Here is a 27005-nt window from a genome sequence, read left to right as displayed (position 1 = left end):
GCATTTCTCATACTGTCAATGACAAAGGGGAGGGGGGAAAAAGAACCCTGAAAAATGTGAAGAACAATTTGTTACTTATGTCCCCCTCCCCTCCCTCACCCCTCCCGCTGAAAATTATGAACACTGACTGAGCTGCACACACATTCTTGCGCAGAGCCCGGTGAGGAGGCGCCTCCGTCCCCGTCCTGGGCCAATGGCGCACAGAGAAGCCTTATCGCGCTGATCCCCGGCTGGCCAATGGCGCGCCGCTCCCCGGCTCACGTGACGCCTTTCTGTGCGCTCCCTGTCCTCTCAGCGCTCAATCCCGGCGAGTGTAGACATCACTGAAGACCCGACACCGGCGGAATCGGACGTCCACTGCCCACCTCGCGCGAATGACCAGGTGTTATCTTATGCAAAAAAAAAAAAAAAACAAACAACAGAAAACAACAACAACAAAAACCCAACTTTGACATCATTCAGCGAGGCTCAGCGTTCGTGAGCGCGAGCAGACTTTATCATCTCGTGAAACGGAGAGACACGGGGACCAAGCCCAGAAGTTATTCACATGAATTGTAAGTAAGCGATTTTTTTTTTTAAATATTGATTTTTTTTTTCTCCCTTATTTTCATCGGTTATAGTCGCATCCAACAGATTAATACATAGAAATACTGATTTGATCGTTAACTCAATTTTTGTTAAATGAAACGCTTAATTTATTTACTTTTGGACCGTGTGTTCGCTTTTTTTTTTTTTTGTATCCATTCAAATGATATCCGAACACTGTAAACCTCTGGATCGTGGATTACATTGAAACATAATTGACTTCACTTACCAGGGGAGTAGTCCCTCACAGTGTGCGTGCGTCTTGTGCGTGTCGTTACTTTGTGTGCGTCCCTCACAATTTTCTGTCATTGTGAATGTGCGGCAGTTTGCGCCTTCCCCCGCTTGCATGGAAACATATAGGTAAAAAGCACAGTGCAAACCTGCTGACCTCAGGGAGGCAGGCAGGCTGTGCAGCCAGTCCACACGGCTCAGTGAGGACAATTAAAGCAAGGGGTGGCATTGGAGAAGAAATAAATGGGATTAAAAACATGGCTGGACTTCACTTCAGCCCACCAAGTAAGGTCAAGGTGGATATTCACTCACCTTATTTGTCATCTCGTGTGCAGAACGTGGCTAAATTGAGACTTGACATTACCAATCTGTGTAGAAAATGTGTTATCCGGTGAATTGAATCTCTCCCACTAAGGTCGTGTCACTCACTGAACCCTTTTATTGATTGGAAATTAGTGGGTTGCCTGGGTCAAGGGAATGAGGTGCAGGGTGCACAATTTATGTACATTACAGGAGTCGAGGGGAAAAAAAAAAAATGGTGCCCTCTGATTTTCCATGCTCTCTGCACAATCAGAGGGAGAAAAAAAGAGTGGGGGACCAGGGCCATTTGATGTTTTGAAAGGCTTCAGATGGCTTTAATTAGGACCTATAAAATCTGTCTGCCCTGTTCTCTGAGGCAGTGCTCTGGTGGAGCAAGGAGGGAGGGCAACTGGAAAAAAAAAAATCTGAAAAAAGAAAAAAGGAGGGAGACAGAAACACAAACTGACACAGAAAGTCACTTTAGCAAAGGATCACCTTATCAAATTTTTATAACCGCTCTACTCCCCCCCCCCTTTACCTTCCACCCGCTCTTTACTTGACGTGGTGGTATGTAGGCAGCACTCTTATTCCCTCTGTGTCTGCCTGCTGTGTTATCTCCAGTCAGCCCCCCTCATCTTCCCACCACCCTCCATCTAACTAGTGCCTACAGTCGGCCCCAGACACCTGAAGGCTAGACATGATGATCAAGAGAAGTTCCAGTCTGTCTGAAGCACAGCCAGTTGTTTTAGGTTTTCTATGTCTCCTCCTCCCTCCTCTCCTCTCCTCTCCTCTCCTCTCCCTTTCCTCCTGCTGGCCTGTCTTGCCCTGTCTGTGCATGTTGCTTCTTTCTTTTGCCCTTCGTCCACAATGAAGACACGCGATGTTGTTTGCGAGTTTTCGTCTTTTGTGTGCGAGTCTGCCACTGTGTAGCCTATGGATCTTGGATCAAGTGCGCTTGACTCACAAAGCTGCAGCACGCACTCCACACTCGTGAGAAAACATCAAAGACTTTCTTTTCAGCCTTCTTCGGCGTGTACACGAGAGGGTGAAAAATCCGCTTAATTTCTCCAGTCACTGTGATATTTTTTCCCCCTGTTATTTCCTGTTATAAAATGTGCCGCTAAAGTGTTTTTTCTTCTTCATTTTTTTACATTATTTGGCTTTTATGCACTGCCCTTTGTCAGTAGTTTACGCAGATGTCGTGATGTTCAATATTGATTGTGATTTTGTTGGAAGGCTTCACGGTTTCTTTGATGGTGCACAATTACTAGTAACCATGAGTTAAATCCTTTAAAAGTGAGCCACAACATGCAATCACTGCTCAACAATAAAATTTTTGAACGCACCGGAGGCATCAAATGAGACAGTCACAGTGTTCACATTGTACTTTTGACGACAGTAGTTGTCTTTGTGTTGAAACCGACATTGAAATGCGATCTGCTGCCAATCGACTGCAACTACAACACGGTAATTAAAAGAAAAGGTTAATATTTTCAAATGCGTATATCTGTGACGACTTCATCTTCAGCCATGTTGTACATGTCTTTGTCTTCGCGATCTGTGTTGGCTACAGATTACGTCATGCGTCTTCCGCTGGGTTAGCTAGATAACAAGATGGCTTGCTTTATGAAAAATGGCTGATTGGAGTCTTTGTTGGACATCTGGGCTGCGTCTACACAAATGCGGCTTGTTTTTCCTTGAAAATGTATCCCGGGTTGTTTTTCCTCCACCGTGTCTATTTCAATAAACTTGTTTTTCGGAAGATTATTCCCCAACAGCTGTAATGGGCTCTCGGCGCATCCACAACAATGTAATCTTCTCAGATATGATGTTTTGAAGAACAAGCACTGGCAAAATTTGCACAGAGCTTCAGTCCAAATCCTGCTACTTGTTTGTGTCTGTGTGTGTGTGTGTTTTTCAAAAGCTGACTGTGTATCATCGCATCAAGGAGATTGAGGTAGTCTTTTCTTCTGCCACCATCCTTTGTAAGGGGAAGTAATAAAACGCTCAATGGGTGCAACAAGCTGTTCTGTCCTCCTACACTTTGAGGTTTTCTACCTGGAGTAGAATAGGAGGCCCCTCCACAACGAAAGGGGAGAAAGATCATTTCATTGAAGGCTGAGGATGTGGGGGGGTGTTGTTATGACAATGAAATATTGAAGTTATGACCCCTACATTTGTTTCTTGCGAGTGTCTATCATTTCAGCTTCCATGGGTGCTTTATCATAACATCCTAAGCACAAAGTTGTTGATGTTTAGAGATATCAGTCCGTAAATAGATGTGTAAATGATCCGGATACGTCCTGTTTGGAGTGAAACACCATCCTCACAGCACGATTAGACAATGTCTCCAATAATGATGCTGGACAATCACAAAGACCATAGATTAGGATTTTGGAAACCAGAATTATTTGTGAGAAAGGGAAGTCATGGTCAGGAATGTAAATGGCGGAGTCATTCAATTAGCACCATGCCCTTTCCTGGGAAAAGTCCCCAGCCGTGAAGAGGTTAATTGTCTTTATTTTTTTGGGGGGGGGGTTTTTAATCTCCATCCGGAGAGAGAAAATGGGTGAACGGGAAGGATAATTGAGGCGCTGATAGTTGAGCAGGTTATGGATTACTGTGCCTTTCCGGAGGAGAAAAGAATGGGGAGGTGACCAGGAGAGGAAGAAGAGAGGGAAAGGGAAGGAAGGGGTGTGATAGGCTATGTTCAGCGGCAGGGGTTGTCTGGCCTTCTTCGGGGGGGGGAGGGCTGTTTGGCCCACGAGGTGACCCCTGGCCCCTCGCGGGTTCCTCCCTGGTCCAGGTGCAAGCCCTCACTGTTGGCAGCTCACACACAGACGACGCTACAAGCTAATTTTTCACACAGATTGGAAGCACTGAGGGAAATGAGACATGAAAACGGAGAACCCTTTCACATTTTCAGCCCCCCCCCCACCCCCCACGCTTCCCCTCCTCTATTTTATTCACGCCATACTGCTTTCAGAGGTTAAACATCTCTTCTTGTCAGAATGGGGAGGGGGTTATGTAGTGATGAAAACCATTGTTTCCCCTTCATACGTCCATAAAATGATCCTTTTTTGCAGAGAAAATGAATCGGCCTCCTTTAATGTGAGGAAACGATGAGATGACATCGGTGTAATATTCACAAGAGCGTTAATCAGAGGCATGTCATGTATAATTACTACAGTGTTTGATAACACCACCGCTGAATCACCTCAGGCCATTAGAGAAAGTTTCTCTTTGTTAATAATGGCTGTTAATAAAATTCTAGAAAATCCGTATGGAGTGAACTCTTTGCACAGCCCGCTGGTTAAAGCACTGTAAGGTTAATGAACCAATTTACATACTTTCTGCTGCCATCTGGGCGGAATGACAAGGCAGATGCTCCCAACGCTGTACTGTTGCACCGTGCTGTTCGAGATGGAGGAACGTGTCAAAGTCCACCGAGGTCAATAAGCACATTTGGTTTGACAACATTGGTGAATAAGTCTGACAAATCAATGCTGTTAAAAGGCTTTTGCTGCTGTTGCTTGATTTCATTAACCCCCGTCGCAAATGGCTAAATAAGAGCAACCATTCTTCAGAGAGTCACTCTTAAATATTGTGGATTAAACCCTGACCAGTCCTCACCGGGGAAAATAAAGAAAAGTCAGAGAAACACAAGTCTTCTGAGCCTGAGGCAGTGAAAAAACTTGGCAGAGGCAATCCACAAAAAAACATCACCAGTTACGATGCTGGAGACTGGGTGGGTAAAAAAAAAAAAGTAAAAAGCAGGATTAGTATCCATCCACCTCCCCGCCATCTTCATCTGGGTGATCACATTACAAATAGAACATTCTTCAAGCAGAGGGACAAAATGAGGTCTGTCGGCGATCAATAAAGCAGTGTGAAAGCGAAGGGATATACTTAAAAAAAAAAAAAATCAAAATCAAAGGGTCTGGTTGGCATGGCCATCATCTCACCCCGTCTGCTGGAATCAGATAAGAGAATGGGGGGGCTTACAGGAAGGGATGTTCGGCCCCAAGGCAGCTTGACTTGACGAATATCCCTCCCTCTAGTGGCACCCACTGTCGAAATGGCTAAAATCCTAATGTTTCAGGATCAATCTGCCACCACTGCGATATCATAAATGCAAAAAAAAAAAAAGCCAACCAAGGGTTTAGCTGTGTTAAAGGGGAGCATGATATACGCTGTAATACCTGCTGTTTGTTTGTCGAATAAATACACAACAATTTCTTGAACGACTCTGTTGTCCTCCATGGATAATGGATTTTGCCTCATGCTTCACTGACACGATTTAAAGAAAATCATATCACCTTGGCTTTTGCGTTTAAAAGTGTGTCGTATCTGGTGAGAGTGTTTGTCTCAGATTAGCTCTATTGTGCCGTGAGGAGAGAGGAAAGGAGGCGTGGAGTGTAAAAAGAAAGAGGTTCTTTTTTTTTTAAGGTGGGGGGGGGGGCAGTACCCCCACAATCCCAGTTGAAAGAAATAATTTGAACAATTTTTTGAAAGCAGTATTTGTCCGGTTGGATGGTTCTATCAAAGCCCAACAGCCACGGCGCAATGTGTTTTAAATGACATGGTGAGCTATAAAGCTTACGAGATGTCGGGTTAGAGTCATTTCTTTTTTTCTCTTTTTTCCCAGCCGAACGCTCTCCAGGTAAATGCAGATAATGCGCTCTCGAACTGCTTTTTCTATTTGCGAGTCTCATTTGTGCAGATGGCTCTGAGCTGACACAAGCTCTGCCAGAACTTCTGTTCTCAGCACTGAGCCTGTACAACATTCCTGTGGTGGAGATGAAAAGACATCATGGCGACACTGTGTGCCTGTAAAAGTATCCTACCTTGAAATGGCAACACTATTCTTGTTCTTAAAATACAAACAGTTGGGTATTTTTTTTTTTTCTTTTCCTAATTTCACCTTGCTTATTTTTCTACTTGGAGAAGACCTCCGATTGGCACTTGGAAAACGTGGAACGTGAGAGTAGTAGACTTGCAAAAGGTAAGTGAATGGGCGCTGTAATTGGGGTTTCTTTGCCATGTTTAATGGTGAAATCTGTTGTTCATGGCCGTGCTGATCAAAGAACATTTGCCTCTGCCCATATTTGTTGTTGTCTTTGGTTTCAGAACCCCCTACAGTATTTCCTGGTGACTCACTTCTTTCCGAGCTATTCATGCTTGAAAACTTCCTAAGGATGAACCACACATATTTTGAGTTTTATCGTCAACGAGGGACCATTGGGCATAATGAAGTTCTGTTTCTCAGCATGAGATTGGGAGGCTCATGATTACAAATGCTTCTCTTATTGTCTCCCATCATCTCCTGCCTAATTGAAGACAATATAACGAGACGATAGGGTCTCGCTCATCATTCTGCATCAATGGCATGCTCTATGGAACGTGCCAGTCTCTTAAAAGCATAGTCGGTGGTGTGTGTGTGTGTGTGTGTGTGTGTGTGTGTGTGTGCGTGCATGTATGGATACTTGAATGCTCTCGAGCTTGTTTAATTTGGACCAAGAAGATTTACAATTAAACGAAGGCTCCCGGGGGGCTGCTCGTTTTGGTCAGCTTCCCCGACTTCATGGCTGCCTGCCCTTGTAAACGCTCCTCGATGCGTCTGGGTCATGCCTCTGGGGGGGGGGGGGGGGGGGTTGAGCGGGGATTGTGGGCGGGAAGGTCTGCCTGTGGAGGGCTTGTCTCGGATGATTAGGACAGCCAAGTGAAGGGAGTCCCTCAGTGGTTGGCCCCTGATCCCTCAGTGGCTGGCCCCCGTCACCGCTCTAATGTGCTCTGAATGAGTCCCCCTCCACGCAAGCGTTTGTTGCGCGATTTGGCGGGAGGTGGGGGCGGTGGGGATTATGTCTGGCCACGGTTTAGGAGTGTTTGTCATCTGCCCCCTCGAGGCCTACATTGGCTCCTTTGTTTGAGTGTCAGGCGTTCAACGTCAAAGCGCACAATGTGCCTTTGCAATCGGGGCATCTCGGGTGAGGAAGTGACACGGGATTCCATGTTTTGGATTTTGTTTTTTTTTCCTTCTTTCAGTATTTCAATTTTAGGGTTGAGATATTAGAAACAGGAAGTTTAGCCCTTGCACTAATAAAACAGTTTTATTTTTGGGAGTGAATACCAAAATCCACAAACTCTTTAAAAAAAAAAGTATTGTAAACTTTTTGGGAGAAACTGCTACTGACGGCACATGTCCTGCTCCCGCGATGTTTCACATTTCTGAATCTGACTTGTGTGAAGTGGTATTCAGTAACAGCTAATCATCAATTATTAACATGGGACGTTTGAGTAACTTTAAATCAAAATAGGATCTGTAGTAACCGTGTCACAGAATGGAAATAGGTACAATTTGGTTGTCAATCAGCCAGAATGTTTTTTTTAGTTAGTTTATTAGACTCTAGTTTCAAAACAAATAAAAACATCAAACTCTAAATGACACTTTTTCACAGATATGAACAATATCAGGCGATATGTTTGCTCTCAAACTCTCAAGTCTCACTTTATCTTGAATATCCTGTCATAAGTGTTTGCCCTTTTTCAAAAACTGTTTAAAAAGGCATTCTGAGGCACGTAAGATACAATCAGCAGAAAGAGCAGTCGAGAGGCCGCTTTTGATCTAATGTTTGCATATTGACAAGACATTCCATTTCCTCCTAACTCTGTACACTTAGCTTAATTTATAAACATGAATTATCCGCTGTGGTATGACTGAGAAAAAGCATCTTTATTTTAATGGTTCTTTCTCGCTGGGCGATCGTTGTTCATGCCGAGTCTCCTGGTGGCTCCACATAAAACCCATACATCAGTTAATGGCCTCTGTGGTTTCACACATTGCGTTTGCCTATATAAAATGTATAAGAAAGATTAACTCGTCACAGCAATACGACCAACAAAGAAGGTTCAGAGTCGCAGCCATGCACCACAAGTTTTAATCGAAACAATGACCATGTTGTGGCCTGAAGAGACTCTCGGCTGGCGGTCGAAGAGAAAAGCCTTCTGTGGCTGTGCGTTCAAGTCATTTGGAGCACCAGGAAGTGGCAAACATTCCACCTTCTTTGGAACCAAATCAACTCAAATCTTGCCCTCTTTCTCTAAGAGTTGGACATTGTTCGAAATTTGTGCAACAAATTGTGAAAGTTTCTTTCACTGCAGTACCGGCCTTTCATGCAATACAGGGTTCAAATCCAGTGCAACCTGTGATTGGAATTTAAGATTTGTAAGCCTACGATTGTCATTCAATCAAAATGATAATGTATGGAAAATTAAATGCACTCAAGTATGCTGAAGCCTCGTCTTCCTGTTGAAGTTAATTGCCTTTTTTTTTTTTTTTACATTTTATTAATAAAGACACAAACATAAGGCAAGCATTACCTGCTCAACCAAATGTCACAAATATTCATTAAAATTCAAACAACAGTGTTAAATGTCATCTTTTCTACACGACACTGTATGAGAATCCCTTTTGGGTCTCGGCTTTCTGAAATCCAACTTACAACTCATTCTGACTCACAAAGGGACACTATAATGAGTAAGCATACAACATAGTGTGTTTGTTCTCAGGCCTACACCTCGTTGCTTTGCAGATGAACAGTTGCACTTTTGAGGACATTTATACTATTTTAAATGATTAGATTCATTGCATAAGCCCTCAAACCATTTTGATTACTTCTGTTACGGAAGTATTTTTACACTCACTGATTTTTTTTCTGAAAACCATCACCATTTTTTTTTTTTTTAGTGAAGCTGCTAGAAATGTGATGGACTTTACTGTGCATGAGTTGATCGGGTCATAAACACATTACAGCTAAATCCTTGTGAGAAAAGCTGAATGTTTTATCGAGAAGAAGCAAAATACAGTATAACGTTAGATAAGTTTCATATTTGGTGTGAATTCGGTCTATAATACTTGTTCAAAAGGTCTTTAAGTCATGGAAGGTAAGTCAATAGCGCTTTAGTGATAACAATTGTACAACTCCACTTTAATTATTTTTTTTAAGATTTTACCAGTTTTTGGATCACACACCGATCTCGTCAAATTATTAAAAAAAACGCCAAATTTCTTTTTTCTTTTTTTTTTTTAACAAGAAAGCAATTCCACTTCAGATGATGTCTGTGTGGGCAGGAAGCCTTGAAGGTTTGCATCATGTCTGCCACGTTCTACCCGAGGGCATTCTCGCCTCCTTACAGGCAGGAAACGCGCGCGCACATTTGCTCACGCAAGCCACCGTTTTTCCCCACAGCACAGCGGGAGTCTGTCTTCATCTGTCCTATTGATTAATGAAGCGGGCGCAGCGGGTGTCGGCGAGAGGCAGGAGTCGAGATCAAGGCTGCGCGCTGCATCGTTGACATACTCGCGCCACAGAAACGCAACGCAGACACAATCACCCATTCACGCTCACGCTTTCACTGTCTCTGTCATGTCCTCTGTGTCTGTCACAGCAGACACGACAGACATTGGCGGCAGCAGTGGAACACACACACACACACACGCATACATACACCCACACACACACCCGCACACAAAATCCTAGTTAACAAACATGCTATTGCACACTTGCACGCAGAATGAATTAATATGGCCCGCTTGTGCAGGCGCATAAGCTGGAAAGGCATTTTCTATAAACATAATGTTTGGAGATTAGTCGGGGTTAATGATCCGATTGCCCCGGAGCTGCCGCTTTTTGTGTGTTTGCGCGTGTGTGTTTGGCTGGGGGTAAAAAGTACTGTTCTTCTGTGCCGTCTCCCTCACTTCCAAAAGAGACGTGCCCCAGGCCCCATTACGAGAGCAGTATTTATGCCATTAGAAAACAGGGTTTGCCGCACCAGCCACGGCAAAAGAAAGAAATGGCTAAAATTGTCTCGACTAACCTCAGCGGGCAGGCACAGTATTTTCTTTGCATAAATAAGAAATTATACGTTTGTGTGCTTTAAGGCTATTTTTGTGATTGGCCTGTTGGAATATCAAACACATTATTTTTGAGGCATTTCAATGTGAAAGCCAAGGAACAGAGCTGTTTTCTTAAGTGTTTGTCCTTTCAGACTTGAAATGGAAAAAAAAAAAAACCAACATTTTTTTTCTCTTTCTTTACTTTAGTGTTTTTAAATAGAATTTCTGTCTGGAGCAGAAAATAGTCCTCTGGAAGAGAGTTTCTTCTCGCTTCAACTTGAGTTGGTGGGTTCACTGAGGGTGTGGTCCCTTAAAACCCACTTCCCTCTCTCCCTCCCACTAACACTGAGTAATCCCAGTCACATAACGCCGAGTGGGCAGAAAGCTGAACAAATGACAGCCGGGGAAATAGAAATGGCGGAAAAAAAATACCGCTAAGTCCCCTATTTTTTGTGAGTGACCCTTCCCAACACCGGCTCCATTTTCCCACCATCAATCTCTCGCTCCTTCTCCTCCACCGTTCCTGTTGAGGCATGCCTCTGTCTCCACCAACCAGCATCATTCAGGACGGGGTGAGAGGGCAAGAAGAGAAGAGGGGAGGAGTCTAAACAAAGGAGCACTGTTGCGGCCTTGCTGGAGGGGTGCAGTTATGGGGTACGGCCGGAGAGAGAATGTGACGGAGGAGGTTTATCATTAGGAACGGGGATTCAAATACATGGGACAGGAGCATGGCTCTTCTGCTTTAGCAAGGCTGCTCTGTGTGTGCGTGCGTGCGTGTGTGTGCGTGTGTGCGTGTGTGTGTGCGTGTGTGCGTGTGTGTGTGATAGAGGAGTGATGGGGGCATTGTTTTCAGGGGATTGTACAATATTTGTTTAACCCTGGCTTCATCTGTGCAGCTGTATGTTATAAATGATGACAGAAAGGGTGCATGTGTTTGTGGCCGTCGCAGCTGGTAACAATTTCAAAATTGTACCGTGAGAGGACCCCCACCCCCCCCACACCTCCTTACATATACTCGGCCTGACAAAGAGAGAGAAGGTGAAATGGGAAGTGCAGCAAGGTGAAACAGGTATGCAGACTGTAAATAGTCACAGTCATGCCATGACTTTAGTCATCATCATCATGTGACTTAGTTTTTTTTTTAAATACAACTGATCTCTGATCAGTTATTTCTGGCCCCATACACGTTGCTCAACATATCAGATGAACACTTGGTTGAATACAGTAACACAAAATGTTTCTTTATATAAAAACGGGTCCTTGTTTAGGCCATGCACTGCATATCTGAACCTCTTGTGGAATTACTTTCAGAGTTTTGAAAGTTAGTTGAATTAGAGCCAATGACTCTATGACTGGAGAGGTTTGTTTATGTCATTTGCTTATTTTATGTATTATTATAGAGGTGTCGTGCTTCTTGCAAAATATAGCTGCTTCACTCAAACCGTCTGTCAATGGCTCATTTCCCCCTTTCTGTCCTTTGCTCTCTCAGGTCAAGTAATAACGTGACACGATAAGAAGAAGCACAAGAGCGCGTGCAGTGTTCACCTCGACCGCAGACGAGAGGAAGGGAGGACTGACGCGCACCCCTCCCCCAAACCAGGACGCATTGAGGAGAAGTCAGGAGTGATTAAAGAGAGGTAAGAGAGATCAGGTTCTACATTGTTTTCTGTCCGTCTGGCTGTTGCATCGACACCTGGTGTGGACTGGGTGTTTGCATGCTTGCATGGTTTTGTTAAGTGTGAGTTTGTGTCTGTGTTTGTCTGTGGTGGGGGGCCACAGCAGAGGTGAACAATAAACAACAATGGTTTTTGTCACCTATTGCAGCTCCAACTTTTCATTTTGATCGGTTTAGTGTTGATTTGTCTGTGATGATCACCAAACAACCACAGTTGCATATATATGTATGTGTGTTGATCATTTTTGGGTTGAAATCACACAGACAAAGCCTAATTGATCATCTTTGTACAGAGCAGCGTAACGTATTATTCCTTGGACCAATTTTTAAAAAATACATTCAGGAAACCTTTGTAAAGGAGGCAAAAATATCAAAGTTTGCAGTCTTTGAATAACAACTTTATTTCATAGTATTAATGTGTTTTAAATAGATGCCATGGACATAAACACTTTATATTATTTCTCTTCCGTTCCTCCTACAAGTTTCTTCAAATAGCTTTTATTGTGCTTGGGCGATAAGATTATAAGATATTACATACATTATTACATTATCTAGCATCTGGCATATGCAAATCTCACAAAAGGTGTCTCCTTGTGACAACTTAAAGTTAGAAAACTCTCGATGGCTGTTTACACGCAGTTGAATACAGGCTTTAAGATGTTCTCCATGCACTAAGTGGCCTGCTCTTTTGGCAATGATTACTGTAATTGTACTGGAGCTGCTTTGTAGACAGAAGATAAATCAAAACCTAGTTCTCTCCACACGAGAGCTTCATAATATGTGTTTCTGTACTGGAATGAATTCTCACCGTGTCCAAGGCCACACAAACTGCACCTGTGCTGTCGCAGATGCTTCACAATCCCTTGTCTACTTGTAGAAAATAAAAACCCATGTGGCGAAGATACAACCTTTTTTTTTTTTTTTCCTCCAGCCATTCATTAGAACAGACAACTCCCAACATGTTCAGGATGTGGTGATGGTGGTGGGGGGGTGGGGGGGGGGGGTGTACGCTACACTACACTATCTTGCAGAAGAGTAAATTCAAAATGCAAAAACACGGGAGAGAAACTGGGACAAGAGCCACCTTATTGCCTTAACTATTTCAGCGGCTCCCAAACTGAGCGATCTCTCAGAGAGTAATCTTCTCACTGGCAGTGTGAGGCTGAAGCAGCAGTAAATCATTTTCTATCATGCAGGCAATGGAGAGAATGGCTGCATCGTACACAGATAGGAGGATGGTTAAAGAGGAGAACCGGTGAGAGGTAAAGAAAATGTTGTTGTTCTCAGTACTCGTCATGTTGTCTTCTGATGAGACTCACATTTGACATTATCATGGCAGAGCTGTCATTTTTTTTCTCTTTCAAATCCCTTTTGAAGTCCAGGGTTTCTTGACATTACTATTATTCATGTCCATAAGTCCTTCGGTTCGATAAGGCGTAGTGTTTTCTGCTTTGGTGGTGTTCCTCTTCCATCGAAATGCAATATTTTCCCAGTGTGCATTTCAATTTCGAACTCTGTGTGCAGTACCTTCCCATCACAGCAATGTCCAATAGGAGACATAACAAATTCAGTTTCAGTAAGAATCAGTTCATTTCACTTCAGGTTAACTCGTCTCATATCAAGCCACTCCTGTTTTACTCGATTCTCTCTCCTCCAGCTCTGTATGCGTCTTTCATTCTCGTAGTTGATGTCAACCTTGTGTCTCACACTAGGGTTTTTTTTTTTTTTATGTAATTCCTTTCAGTATTTCTTTTTCCTTTTTTTTGCTGCATAGTATTCTCAATTTCCTGAACCCGTCCACATAAAGCCAGCCTTGGTCTTTATTTACTAACTGTCTTTCTAATGTGGTATGTGTTGGTTTCCCAGGGAAAGCACATTCCTCTGTTGCGTGAGCCATCCTATGTATTGGCTACACCTATTAAAAAAAAAAGGTCATTCTGTCATTTCAAGACAAAACACGCTGGGAAAGATTAGAAAGGTGAGGGGATGTAATGCTCAAATGAAGAAAACAATCCTACAAGGACTGCAATCGCTTTTTCATTTTGAGATGTTTCACAATTTGAGTCCCACTTTGAACAGACCCATTTTGAACGTGCCTGAAGAAGAAATGTTTTCTCTGCCTTCTAATCGTTCTTTTGATAGATGGGCTTTGTATCAATCAAGCGCGAGGAGCCACGTCTTCTCCCGCGGCACAATGGGAGTTTGGTGTCGCGGGACGCGGGGCTCGTCTCGGGAAGAAAGAAAGGAAAACGGTGGAAGGATGTTGCGAGCAAAGACCCACGGCATGCCACTGGTCTTTCTCTCTGCCCCTTCTTTTCCTCTCGAGTGTGTCGGCCCCCTGCTTCCGTGGGAGAAGGTCTTTCAGGAGCAGCCGGGTCTGTCTAAGCCGGCTCGCAGAGCTGCAGGACTTCAGCAGCAGCGTTGGCTCCCTTCTTGGAGGCGGGGCCCCGGGGCTCATGCCACGCTGTGTCACAAGGTTTTATATTTCAAGATCACGCGCACGGGAAAATGACAGGCAAATGAGTCCCCCACATCATGTCATATTGATTCAGCGCAGGACTGGAGGACAGGGCGAGTAATTGTCAGTTTCACGCTCGCGCCGAGTAATTGACAAATGATGGACAGTGGTTTACAATGGCGAGAGGGAAAACACACTCGGTTGGGCGACGACCATGAAAACCTAATGGACAAGTGTCGAAAATTGTAACATTTGTGTCTGCACAAAGAAGTCCGTGAAACAACGGAGTGCAGAGCTATCAAAGACACCCCCCCCCCCCCCACCCCACCCCCCTCCTGTCGGAGCCTGAGGATTGAAGATTAGAATGAAAGCTTTTATTGAGTTTGAAGCAACAGCAGTTTCGAAATGGACAGATGAATGAAAGATTGATGGGGATGAAAAGGCAGCAGTGGAAACTTAATTTATTTTTATTTATTTTTTTAAAGGAAGGTAGTGGGCAGACGAGAACGCAACAAAGGGACGGGTAGGGTTTTTAAACGTCATCCCAGGGTGAACGTTAGATAATCTGTCCATGATAGAAACATAATTTAAAAAGTGGAGGGATACTGCAGAACTAGTCAACAGTGAAGGGGTTGAGGGCCGATGGAACAGTGCTTCTAATGTCTTTATAAGGCCATAAAATACTGCACTTCCTGGCTTCTCACTAATTGCTACGTGGAATGGGATGGGGGGAGTCTCCACTCTACCTGCCGACTAAATGAGACCTCTAAATCCTCACCGTTTGGTCTTTGGGGGCTCTCTGTTGAACTGCAGTGTCAGTGAATAAAGGGCGCAATTCAAAAATGATTTTGAAATAGTCTTGATTTTATAAGTATAGGAAGCAAAGGACTGACAGTAAAGTCTAGAGGCGATAAAGAGGGCAAGTGTCGATTATAAAAATGTGCTCTTGGGAGTTCTCTTGAAAATAATAAAAATGAAGGGTGAACGAGAGGAACACGAGTGAGAAAATGTCAAAAAAAAGCTAAGACCAAGAATATAATGTACTTGTATGCTATTGCTGACAATAATCATCTCATCATGAGACAGAAGGACTGTGGTGGTTCAGGGAGATTTGATTGACTTAGCAAGAAAAGAATACAAATGACTGCTGTTTATTTAATAATAATAATAATCAAAAAAAGCCAAGTAATGTTTGGCATCAGTGGAAAAGAAAACAGTTTTATTTCATAAACTGCTTGTTTAAGCGACCCAGCCCCAAACCCTTAAGCCGCCAGTGAGCGCAGTAATGAGCAGAGCTTCCGCAGGAAGACCTTCCGTTTTTACAGTCTGGTAAAACATACAAAGCAAGAGGAGTTAGTTTAATTCATTCATAAATATAAAGGTTTGTTTCCAAAGTTAGAAAGCATTACTTTGAGAATGATTAGTCCTTCAAAATGTTTTGAAGCCTGAATCACAAAAGGATAGTTTTATATTTAGTGTAAACACACATTCTCAGATATGGGGGGGGGGGGTTGTGATCAGTGAGGACAAAATTAGAATCAATGTGTTCCTGACTAAATATATTCTGAGTTTAACTGATTCAAATGAGAACAAAGTTCCGTGACATCACATGTGGCCATTAATTTTAACGTGACACGATGTAGACGGAGGTTCTGTTCCGCTGCTGCGTCTTACAGCGGTCACTGTGAGACGTCGTAGACGGGGGGGTTCAAAGGTCAAGAACAATGAATGTTCGACATACACGCGACTCCCAGAATCCATTTTCAACTTTTGTCAGTGTCTTAGGATTTTACGAGCCCAACTTTTTAATTTTTTTTTTTTTTCCCATTTTGATTATGGGAATATGCATATGTGGGTTGTATTGTGAGTAATCTTGACAAACTACAGAAACTGTGGAACACTTGCCTTTTCTGTCCGGGGGTTTTTATCAGTGGGTGAGAGAATGAAAACGAGTCAAAGGCAGCCCCCTAAGCTTTTCATAATGCATCCCGAGAGGAGACAAAGGCCTGCATTCACTGCTGGGTGTCGATAAGACCTATCATTAGTCTGCCATTGGAGGTATTACTGACACGCACAAACACTGGGACATGCACATACACAGGGTGCACTGAGGCACTTATTCCAGCACTCCCCTCCCCACACACACACACACACACACACACACACACACACACACACACACACACACACACACACACACACACACACACACACACACACACACACACACACACACACACACACACACACACACACACACACACACACACACACACACACACACACACACACAGGCATAAATATTCCCGGGCACACTAGAAGTAAGAGAGGCAGCCAGGCTCGACTTGAATCGAATAAAGGCAGAGGAGAGGACCCCCTGCTGTTTTCCCATCATAGTAGAATTCACTCAGCCTTAAACCAGAGACGTCCACACTCGGCTTTACCTTCTCTATTTATGCATTTGTGCTCCTGCACGCATGTCTAACCCTTAGAGAAATTCAAAGTTGAGTGAAATTAACGAATATAGATACAAGTCCATTTCAAAATCAAACCATTTGAAGATATAAAGATTTAAGATGGGAATAGGGAAAATAAATCAAATACAAATCAGTCAATAATACACACTTATTAATAAAATTAGATGCTAGCAATAATATTCCTTTTAAAAAGCCATCCTGGTCACTTTCAAGGTGGGACATCGGGAGAAAGATGTGGGTTTGAGATACATTTTGGAGGATAGCGGCTACTCTTCAATATGTTTTCATAAAGTTGCAGCAGGCATTGTTCAAATAGATGGCAGCCTCAATAATGTTATCAATTTTGTATTATTTGTCTGAGCACGGGCTGTTTGATCTCCAAAACTAATATTGTAGCTCACTTCTGTTTGTGCTCTAGAATCTGTTGTGTTTAATAGACTTGGTGCAGACACAAATACACCAGACCAAGTGGTAAAAATCTGTTGGAAGAAACGGCGGAAGCTGTCTTGATGATAGAACCCCTTGTTCACATTAATAATACCAATGTCTCAGAATAATGTGCTATCGACTTATTGATGGCTGAGTGCTATGTGCAGTGCATTTACTTAACTGGACAGGAGGAAAATTAGATGCTGGAGTGGAGTTGGGTTTTCTATTTGCTTTTTCATGTAAACGTGTGCGTCGGTCGAATCAGAGGGAAGAAGGCCGCACTGCTGTCTACTTCTTAAGTAGATGATGGACCGTGGCTCGTATTCCCATTCCCTCTCATTAGCTCGGCCCCCTGAGAATATATGAGGTTACTTACCTTCTCTTGCTCCCAGTTCCCGGCCAAACGCCAAACGTCAGATCTGGGTCATTAGCCTGGCTGCTTGGAACAAATGGCCTTCGATAGCATCTCTGCTCAACAAACACAAAACAAAACCACGGGAGTATATTCACCTTTTGAACTTCAGTGGATCGCCTGTAGAAGAGATGAGGACAAAAGCAGTTATCTGTATTTTTTTTTTTTTTTTTTTTAGCTTTTTACTCAAATTAGCTCATTGTTTTCGTCATGCTGTTTGCTTTTCACTTTGTATTTTTTTTTCCTTTCCTCCATATTTTCTGCAGAATTTGACAGTTGTGTCTTGTTTGGAGCCTTGGAAGTTCATGGCGCTTCAGCTGAACATCACAGCTGTTTGCCCAAAAACAGAAAGAAGTGGGCACGGGATCAAAGCCCGGGGAGGATTTGTCTGGCAGATTGTCTCTGGGGTTCTGTCTCTCTCTCTCTCTCTCTCTCTCTGTCTCTCTCTCTCGCTCGCTCTCTCTCTCATTGTGTCTTTATGTCTTCCTACATGCACGCCACAAGGTCTCTCCTCGCACGCTGCCAGCTTGAAAACTAGACATCATGAAAAAGAACAGTGCAGTCACAACAACCTCCTCCCTGGAGGGGGTTGCCTGTTTAATACAGTGTACCTGTGGGTGGCGCGCAGGCGCTGCCCTCTCATCATCTGAGAGCCTGGCATTGCATACGTGTGAATATCAGAGGTTTTAATCCCATCTCCCTTGGCATTTTTGATCCTTCGCTGGATTTTGAAGCTTTCGCTTGTTTTGTCATCAGAAATACTATACTTGAAGTCTGAGATCATTTACGAGTCATCTGGTTTTTAAAGATAATCCACCAATAAACTCTGTGAAATCAAATGTACTATTGTACAATTGTTTAAAAAAAAAAAAAAAAAAAATGTTTCTTTCCATCCCAGGCCCTCATTCTCTGAAACATATCTCCCCATAAGTTTTTCTCGTGGGGTTTGTGGCCGATTGGTTGGAGGGTGGCTCAGATGTCTGTTTTGAACCGAAAGACACGCCCATAGAACGGATATAATTAAGACTAGTGCCGTTTTTTTGTGAGTTCGGAGGGTGTTTTGGTGACTGCTCTGGGTGGTCTGGCTCTACATGCCGGTACTAGTTTATCACAGACAGGCACAATATAGTAAGAACGCAGACGTATACTGACAAAACACAAAGACCGTTGCATTAAGTGCTCCTGAAAAGCAGAAGTGAAAACAGCCTTGTCATTTGTTTCTCGTGTGTCGTCCATTATGTTGGTGGCGTGGACATGGCACAGCAGACTTTTTTTTTTTAATTGAAAGCACTGCAGCCAGCAGACGTATCTGACATTCGCCTAGAAATGTATCATTTGCAAATCACTGTCTTTTACATATCATCTCATAACCAACTTTAGCATTAATTCAAGCCTTTATTTAGGCCCCGAGAAACCAGAAGAGCTTAAATTTTCGTAGAGACGCTTACTATAAAACCTATACTTTTGTCGTATTTGAAATAGATATATGTGTTTGTGGTCACCTATTTAGCTCATAAAACGCGAGGCAAACCCAAACCCCAGTAAAGCGGAAAGATCAAGCAAGAAAGTGTCTTCCACTCCAGCCCTGGGTGGCCCAGTGGAAATTGAACTAACCTTTGCACAGTGTCGTTCTCTGCCAGTTGAACCACACATAATCACAAGCCTAGAATTTACCTTAAAATGCATAATGTCAGTTCATAATGTCTGTGCCGGTTTTCACGACGGCGTCTCTGTATTATTTGAGGGGATAAACGTCACTTGGATGATTGTACGGTTTTAGCAGCACACTTCTTTGCCATTAGTCCAGTTAGCGTGTGCACAACACGGATGCTAACAGGTCACATTCAATTCAGACTACTCAGTCTGCATTTATTTTTTAATTTTTTTAGATGTATTTGTTGGCGTTCAATCTTACTTGATGGGAACGAGTGCAAACAACTTGCAATGCAAGTCAATCCCACAACAAGGGCTTTCAAGCATTCAGTCCTGATTAATAGTGTCTTCTTGTTAGCACATAAAACAGCCAGTGTTCAGTCAAACACTAAAACGTCCGTTAATTTGCAACTTTTTTTTTTTTTGCCTCTCTTGTGAATTGGCTGATTTATTTGGCAGGAAGAACACAAAGTCTTTTATTGTTGCATTTTGATCTGAGAACACATGGGTGGTCTGTTTTTGTCTTTGTATTTTTTCTATGTACAGAGATTATTAATTGGTGACTCTGTGCTAGCGCTTTAACGATGGAGGCGCTCCTCTCGGTCTGAGAGAGTCGGCTTATTGGAGCACAGAGGAAGAAAAGGGGAGGTGAGCATGAAAAACAATGAGGAGAAAACCAGAGGGAAGGCATGATGGAGTAAAAGGTTGAAAAAGAAGCAACCAAACCTATAAAAAGCAGTAACGAAGGAATACATCTGCTTGAGCAGACAGAAATAGTGAATTGCTGGTATATTCTGGCAGGAGCCGGCAATGGAAGAGAAGTTCCACAAGAAAAACAAGGAGAAGGAGTGGGGGAAGTTCTTACGCAGCATAAAAGGTTTAATTTTTCCTTGGGCTGTGGTGAGCAGCTTTCCTGTGCTGCCCCGATTCACTGTATTTAACATCAAAGTGAAGTACGAACAATTGAAGCAATTTTTCATCTGGCCAAGGTCAATCATTGTTCTTTCTCCACGAGTATAGCTTCGGCTGGGAGGAATTCAGAGGAACCATATTTCACTGGCAAGTCTTATTTTAGCAAACTATTTTTTAACAGCGTTTTGGACAGACTTTGTTTTTTTTTTTGTTTTTCTTAAATTATATTGTACATGCGATTTCCAAGAATTTCCTGTGCTATTTGTTACAGCTGTGTTGCTTTCTTTCTTTCACTGCAGAGTATGTAGAGTCGCATCGCTTTTAAATGAAGCATGCTGTTTGTTTCACTGCAAGCTATTCAAATAAACGTCGTCAGTATAGATTGAGTTAACATTCACTTTGAATTATGAACATCGACTGATAATTTGAGTCTAATTTGGTATCTGAATCTCCACTCGGTATATTTACACAAACAAAATGACACCAACAATGTGGTTGAGCAGCTACGACATGCACGTTTAAACACACAAGACATCGACTTCAACGCAAACATAAGAAGGCCTTGTGATTGCCATGCCTATCCATGACCAGTCTGTGGTTTTTATTTTTTTCCACAGACTGCACAAGAGCAGCACATGAACAGCAGTGTTCCTTTAAAATCATTTTTACCCCTAAAGTGATTTAAAAACATTTATGAATATGACTGCCACAGGAAATGTGATCTGCTCATTGACCGTAAATGAACCAGCAGCTTTCAGAGTGCAAAGTGTGACTCATTATTTGTCACAATAGGAGACCAAATGGCTCTCGAATCAAAGAAAACACCAGGACACGCAGAGTCAGTATGACTGGCTAATGGCTTAAAAAGAAAAAAAGTGACATAATTTGATACCTGATCTCTACAGAAATGATAATAACAATAATAATAATTGATAAAAAAAATTGTGTGTTTAACATCTTTCAATAGCAGACTATTTTCACAGTGTGCTTACATTCTTTTTAATTGGTTAATCACACTCTTCTGACGCTTCAGTCTCGATAGGACCTAATTTACACTTTCATTTCCAAAGGTGAAAAAAGTAATTTCTTTGAAATGTAGCTGGAACACCATGAAGAGGTTATTCTGTTTCACACCACATCAAGAAGATTAGCCCCCAGCACAAAATTACACTTTGGTATATTAACAAAACTTCATATGTGTGTATATATATCTGTATCTATATTTATATTTATATAGTATAGGAATAGTAATTTTTTTTGCTAGTCAGGGGTTTGGTTGTTAATAAAAATGTGTCGTACATGCATTTGGCACACCAGAGACAGTCATGGCTATTAAATGTACCTGTCTTTATATTTTCTTTAATTTTCTCCGTTATATTTATATTACATTCATTAAAAAAGTGACTCTTAGTAAGATAAGTGTTAGTTTTATACTCAATATATTCCTTTTTTTAAATAATATAATTGCAGAAAATCAAACATGCTGTGAAAACGGAAAACATTTGTGAATAATTACTTGATAATAAAAACAATAACTTGAATATTCTCCATATTGATATATCTTTCTGAAAATAAAATAAAACAAGGCGTTTGAAGAAATGCAGTCATGCAGTCATTTTTCATTATGATGGGAACATTTATTTTATAATTTTTATTTATTTTTTTTATTTTTTCAAATGAGGTTAAATATAATCCGACAGAAATATTCAGCCTCCGTGCAAAAACATGTTTGCACACTTCAGCACGCTAAATTATGGAGGGCTTTAGTTGAGTATTTGGAAAGCTACATTAGTCACCCCCTGCTGCATCTCCAGGTTGAACCAATTTTTCTTCTCCCTTTCCATCTGGTCAAGTTAGAATTTTACACCGAGAAATTCTCTTTGATGCTTCATTCTGTCTCAGTGCCCATCTCCTCATGCTATGGACAAGTCAGACCCCCAGCTCCATACACTAGAACATCACAGCCAGCTTTTTCATCATTGCAACAAAAACTCCATTGTGTGTGCGACGCCACATGAAAGTGTACCACGGACACAGAAGCCCATATTAAGAGAGACACATCAGCCGTGTCATCATTTAATAATCACCGGCATGTTCTGCCAGAGTCTAATTTCACAAACGGTACAAAGTGACTTCAAAGGCTGATTCACCACGTTAGTGATAATGGCTGCGGGTGGACCGGAGGTATTTTTGTTTCCACAAACTGCCAAGCTTACATTTAGCCTCCCTCCTCTTATTTAAAGATGAATCACGTGTTAATGTACACACATTCTGGGGGTTTTGTCACAGTTTCTCGAGACCACCCACGGTGTTTATAGGAACTGACTTGTGAGCTGGCTCGCTCTGCGCACACAAAAACATCAAATCATATCAGATGGAAGGAGGAGGTGAAATGCTGAGTTAATACATCTAATACTAATCACAAATCAGGCACCACTTCAAACATATGGGGGCATAAAGACAAACGTGGAGCACTTAGTGTGGAAACAGCATGTTGGATATGAGGCAATACCTCAAGTTGTGCATTACATGGATTTGTTGCGTTTGATTCATTAACAACACTGTGTGTGTGTGTGTGTGCGTGTTTGTGTGTGTGTCTGATTCTTACAGTAAGAATCCCAGACCACGGAGTCAGAAGCATTCCAGTGGTTTGAATGTGAGAAAACAAACCAATTATCCAATGAATTTCTTTGTGCAGAAACGACACGTCACTTCTAACCCCAAATTCTGGAAATGGAAAATAATTAACCGGCTCCCCCCAAAAAAAAGTTACTTCCTGGTCCTATTCTACATACTAGTCAATTAAATAATGCTCAACTAAATTTGAAAAACAATTGATTCACGATGTGTGATTATATTTGAGTTGTGTGTGCACGTTTCTTTTTGCTCCACAATCCAGTTCCTCGTTGCTGCAGAAGCCCTCTATAAACCATTGAACCTGCTGTTTGTGGCACTGTGGACAAATCAACCCTCCGTGTCATGGTATATTTACGACATTCTGTCCCTCCTTATCACTTTTGGGTTCCAATCTTTTTATTTTGCTCATAAACTGTCGGAACAGCTGCACCCATTACTTCGCGTTATGATTTACCGCCAGCATAAAGACGTTTAACAGGGAACGTCCGAATGTGTCGTGTTTTATGGATCCTTTTTAAAAATATTTTGGATTAAAACACGCTTCATGTCTTGACTCCTAAAATGAAAGTGTGTTTATGAGTTTTGTGAGGCCGTATGTACACAACTCTTTATTATACCAGCGCTAATTAATTTGCACTAATCTCGTGTTCAGAACAAGGCCGTCATGAAACGCCACACATGCAGTCGGTAACACAGTATGAAACTCCAAATTCAGACACAAAGTAAAGTGAGGGGGAAAAAAACGAGAACTAACAGCGAGTTTCAGTGCCAGTAGAAAGTACAGTGCATTAGAGCAGGGGTTTTCAAAGAGTGGGAGGAGGAGCCCCCTCCTTCCTTACAGAGCTTCACCCATGTTGCACCACCCCCAGCTTCCCACGTCGCACACCATACATCCTTTGTCTTTCACCTAGTCATAGATTTTGTTTGAAATTTTTCACATTGTGAAATTAACTGCTTTTGGCAATTATAGGATTTTTTTTTTTTTTTTTTAAAGCCTATCACGTATTTACAGATAGATTTAATGTTTTGCAGTAAAGCTTATTTCATAAATTAAACAATCTACAAATCCAATCACGAATATGTATTTTATTAAAATATTTTTTCACTTCCGACTCTTCATTCTCAACCCCCCCCCCCATCCTTGATTTTCCTGGTGGTGTTTCTCTTTGAAGCTCTCTGTTCACCCCCAGGGAAAGCCCTCCCCACACTTTGAAAGAAACTGTGCTGGAGCTCCTTCAGTCAGAAAACAACACGGTGTTCTTGGTTTATAGCACTGTGGTTCTAACCAACTGTAATGATACACTTCAACGGATCAGCCTTGCCCGTTCCAGGCTAACTTGGTTACAGTCAAAGTGCTGTGTGAGTGTGTGTGTGTGTGTGTGTGAGTGCACGCGCATGTCCGTGCACGTGTGCCAGCTATTAAAGCACTTGAGAATCAGAGGGAAGAACTGGCGCTGCTAATGGATGTGTCTATTGATGTTCCCATTTAGCAGCACGCTGTAAACGATAGGGTGATGATTGTGTTGAAGACAGAAGGAGGTGGAGGAAGAGTGGCGAGCCGTTCGGCCGGGCGATGATAATGACATGGAGGGTTATTATTCGGCGCCCCATGGAGCCTCTTCCCACTCCGTGTGTTCGTGCGACGGGTAAAACGAGAGAGCAAGTGGAGAGCAAGCACTCCTCCGTGTTTCTCATGCGCATAGCTCTCCCGGCCTATTGGCTGTTACCACCCCCCCCCCCCCACCCCCCACCCCCCCCCAGTGCCCTCCTCTCGTGACATTACTTAGCGAAGCATGTCCACGTCTCTTCATCTCCCTCTGTTCCAACTTACCTTTTCTTTTTTAATGTGCAGAGCAAACATCTGTTGTGACTGTGTAGAACAGCAGAGAAGTAAGTCACAGACGGAATAATGCAACGGAGGCAGCAAAGTCGTTTTTTTGTTATACATTTTTTAAGACGGCAGGTTGCACTTGAAATATTGATTCACCCACCAGTCGATTCATTTTTTTTTTTTTGCCCAGCTGTGTCTGCGGATGCTGTCGGTTTCCATCAGCGTGTGCATTTGATGAATATGAATACAGTCAGGCCGCCTGCAGGTTTGGCAGGAGACCACCTCCAGCTGGACTCAGACCCCGACTCGTGTGTGTTTGAGCGTGGTGGTGCAAGTCAGTCCGTATCTGTCAGTGACGTGACAAAATCAGAACAAAAAACAACCCCCCCCCCCAAAAAAAAAACCCCCAAAAAACCCGACATAATACACATGGCACACAAAACATCAGAGGGATGCATTAAATTGTATTGCCACTATGAATATTCCTAACTTTTTTTTTTGATTACAAGAAACTAAATGCTAGAATAACATGTAATATATCTATATATACACTTTTTTTTCTTCTTTTTTTTTGCAAGTGCCTGCCTCACCCTCACTTCCTTACCCTCAGTCCTTTCCTCAGCCTGATTCTGTCTCGTCGGACCTCGTAGGTTTTATAGTCGATGGCATTTTGTCTGGTGGAAGATTAATGGTGTCAAAAATAATTTGTAAATATCCTGTCGGTGTTGGAGACACTCATCTATCATTCTTAACGTGTGTGTCTGTGTGTGTCTGTGTGTGTCTGTGTGTGTGTCTGTAATCGCAGGTCAGCGGATGAAGAGGGAGCGCCGCCATTCCAGCTGCGAGGAGACGGAAGAAGTCAACACACACACACACACACACACACACACACACACACACACACACACACACACACACACACACACACACACACACACACACACACACTGCCGGAGGCTCGTGAGCAGGTGAGCATTAAGTCAGGGAGCTAAATAGATCACGTCGCGGTATGATATCTGCAGACAGGCAGACAGAGGAGGCCGGTCTGTACCTGCAGGCGGGGAGAGGCGACTCACAGCAGCCTCGCCAGGAATTTACTCGCCCTCCTGAGAGAAAAAGAGAGACGGAGAGGAAGACTGAAGGCGAGAAGTTTCCTAACACATACTTAGTTTTTTCAAACTATTTCAACGCCTTACGCTCGCACAGAAAGGAGTTGACATTCTGTTTTAGCCCGGACGGATTGTGACACTAATCTAAGTAAATATATATACGGGTATTTATCGTCGCCCCAAAAAAATACTGCACTTTAGATACACGAATCACATAAAATACTCAAAATGAAAGAGAAATTCGATGAAGTTCAATAATAAGAGCCATTATCTTAAAGAGTAAAAAAAAAATATTTACATGAGATATATAAGAAAAGCTGAATTTTATCATTACCAGTTTTTGTCAAACAAATTGTGGTTATAACTGAACATGTATGTATATAAAATACATGTTTAACGCACTTTAGATAATAAAATGGATCAAAAAGTCTACATGTCAACCATCTTATAAATCTCTTCATATTAATATTTTGCGTTTTGAAATTGTTCCTCTATTACTCACTTTAGATTTAAAAGATTTTTTTGAAATGAATTCGATCTCAACTGTTTTTCTTTCCTTTTGAGGTGTATTTAAAAAAAAACAGCTTGCTTTTATGAATCAAAATTTAGATTAATTTAGATATAATGGTTAAAAACGTCACACGAGAGTCAAGAAAAGGTACCAGTCTTGTGTAAATTAACGTAAGTCGAGCAAAACTCGTGCCAGATTGCGCCCGTTTAAGCTCGCTCACATCTTTAGTCCAATAGTGTGTGAACACTGTCCTCACGCTCCTGTGATATAGAATACAGATGGTTCCTTTGTTGTTTTTGAAGTAATTTAATCGTTTCCTGCACGATTTATCTTACCGGAACTGCCAGCCTGTTATGACGTGGTCCACCACACTAATTGTGAAACGCTGATAATATCAATTACAGAAAAAAACCCAGTTCTTCTGGTTTCTCCTTGTGTCAGCGTCTCCCCAAAGCATTTCACCTCAGTCACAATATGTTCAACATATGTGGTCCTAATCTGTGGCATCCTGTATCACATTCATCATAAATCCCACTGGGGGATGTCCTCTACCGTCGCCGCGTCTCACTGCCGGCCGCACAGCTGCTTCGCTGAACCCACCGTGGATTAGAGTGGAGTGTAGCGACAAAGGAACTTTAAACTGTGGTCACTGAAGAAGGGGGGGGGGGGGGGGGAAACCCCTTCACATCGCTGCTGCTTAAATTCCTCGTTCCTCATTTTGTCTTTAACCCACCCTTGCCTTCAGACAGACACGTTCACTCATTAATCAGATCGCCGCTGCTCCTGTGATCGGCGCCGTTTGCTTTGTCTTGCGTTGTGTTTTTGCTTCAGGTCTTCCCACCGCATCCGCTTACCTAAAAATGATTTAGTGGTTAAATGTCAGAGCTGT

The 27005-nt window shown here is 42.5% G+C and overlaps 1 long non-coding RNA gene across 1 annotated transcript; it reads left to right on the top strand.

The window, feature by feature from the left end:
• The first annotated feature begins 384 nt into the window (after positions 1-384).
• LOC308137420 lies at positions 385-25737 on the top strand. The gene is made up of 3 exons (XR_013936846.1): positions 385-554; positions 11502-11649; positions 25302-25737. It is a non-coding gene; the product is annotated as an uncharacterized lncRNA (long non-coding RNA).
• The last annotated feature ends 1268 nt before the right edge of the window (positions 25738-27005 follow it).

Source organism: Blennius ocellaris (genome assembly GCF_963422515.1).
Source record: "Blennius ocellaris genome assembly, chromosome: 12".
Lineage (NCBI taxonomy): Eukaryota > Metazoa > Chordata > Actinopteri > Blenniiformes > Blenniidae > Blennius > Blennius ocellaris.
Note: the sequence above shows the minus strand (reverse complement) of the source record. Positions and strands in the feature narration are given on the sequence as shown.